This window comes from Lactuca saligna, chromosome 6 (genome assembly GCF_052625555.1).
Source record: "Lactuca saligna cultivar CGN05327 chromosome 6, ASM5262555v1, whole genome shotgun sequence".
Classification (NCBI taxonomy): Eukaryota; Viridiplantae; Streptophyta; class Magnoliopsida; order Asterales; family Asteraceae; genus Lactuca; species Lactuca saligna.
Genome location: NC_136422.1, coordinates 134599354 through 134601653, shown reverse-complemented (window position 1 = coordinate 134601653; position 2300 = coordinate 134599354).

The following is a 2300-nucleotide window of genomic DNA, read 5'->3' as shown; positions in this document are numbered from 1 at the left end:
CACTGCTGCAATGAGCTATTGTCTTATGGCGTCCACGTCTTCCTCTAAGGAGCATAGACGGTCGGTAAGGCCTTCTTGCTCTGCTGGCTGGTTCGGTATTACTCCTGAAGGGTAAGGCTCGCTAAAGATCTCTCCGGCTCCTTCATCTTTGTCTGACTACTCGTCAGAATCCTCTCCCTCATAGTCCATCTCTTGGTATTCTTTAGGACCCACTTTTGGGTTCTCCCTTGAACCTCTTCTGGCTCCTACTCGATGCATTCGTTGGCTACTATGGGAGGGTAGTGGGGGTCTTCGTGGTGGAATTCAGCCATGTTGTCTGTGTGAGAATAGAGGTGTGAGAAATGTGTAGAAGATTTAAGTGTGAGGTTTATATGGTATCTTATAATACTCCTATAGTATTTTAAATTTTATGTTTGACTCTAATGTTCTTTTTCATGTATAGTTGGTAAAGTTTAGACTTGTTGCAACACCACTATCACTCCCAAACACGTGTTGTTCATATCTCAAATAAATATAGTTGATCAGACTATATTTATCCCAGATATGATTACATAACTGTCTAGGTTTGACTGTGGTGTCCAACATTTAAGGACTCTTGTTTTGTTCTTATCACGACACTGTTCTAGTATATATGTATACTTTTATAAAATACATATACTTTTAAGGTATACTTTTAGTTAGAGTGTTTTAGTCCCATTGAATTTATAGTTGTATATCTTGTATGGTTTGATATAGTAGTTCACTATAAACAATGCTCCGATACCAATCTGTCACACCCCCGATCCAGGACGGTGGAAACGTCCGGGGGCGGATGACGTCATTGTACAGTATCATGACAAATTAATATAAATGAAATATAGCATTCCATGTGAAATACATTGAAAATACATAATTACATAGTATATATTTTGTACTTGTTCATCAGTTACACAAAAGTGACAAGAAGTAAAATTTCATGAAGTCGCACCACTTGATCTCATAGAAGAGTTGATTACCTGTTACTGGTTTCCTATGATTACAAGTCGTTTATAAAATCGTGAACTAAAAAGTTGGTGAGTTCATAAGCATTTTTGTATAAAAATGGTTTTGCACTTGTTTAGAATAGTTCCCGTAGTACTTTCAGAAAATATGATATTTTTTATCAAAATGATTTGTAAGTCTTGTTCCAAAACTGTAAAGATATGCAAGATTGTCCTCTGTTATCTTTTGTTTGTAAAAGTAAAGCGAACGTTCTCAGAAAATCCAATATTTTCTGATGTAAGAAAAATTATAGTCTTAAACCCTAAGACCGGAAGTGTAACAGACTGAATACTTGAAAAATGATTTGCAGTTTTATAGTTTAATAAAACCAATGAAGTGTAAGCTTCTCGTAAACCAAAATCATATTGTTATTCCCTATGTGAGTCACTATAATGATGCTTGATACGACTGATATGCCTGTCCTGACGTTCTTTAGGTGTCAGTTTCGGTAAGATATTTGTCACTCTAGAGTGACCCCGTCTAGTTGTAGTGAACAACTCAGGTATGGGGCTGTGAACCTCGTGTAGATCTATACACAATTACCTCACTCTCCCTCTAGGAGACTTTGGTTATAACTATAGGACTTATGGTGTACGTTAGGTAGGTACGGTGAAGGAAAGTCTCAAAAGAGCCTTAACAGATTTACGCACACTTTGACTCCCATTACTGAAAATTGAACATGACATCACTAGTGTAATTTATGACTGAAGTTTTATGACACGCGTTTTATAGCTTTATGACATACAACCTATTGCGCATGCTTTAACAGCTTTATGATAGACAGGTTATCACATGCGAATTTTTCTGTCATGAAATTATGTTTTGAATACCATTTTGGCTAAATTATTTATACTAATTTTTATAAATAATCGTTTTTGGTAAAATATCAAACTTTATATTTTTTTATACCTTGTTGAAAGTTTTGTGCCCAAAAATATTTTTATGTTGATTTGACTCTAGTAAGTCATAAAATTTGTATTATCACGAAGGATAAACTTTCCAATTGGTCCAAATCTTTATGCAGGTTTTATAAAAATATAGTGTATATATATATATATATATATATATATATATATATATACACATATATATATATATATATATATATATATATATATATATATATATATATATCCAAAAGTTAAACATGCTTGTACTTGCATATGCATGTTTTTGCCATTTTTGAGCGAAAACCTAACCACAATTTTTTTGTGTGTAACAAATATGTTGTCAAATAAGCACACCATCATTTTATGTAGGTAAAACATGATAAAAACCTT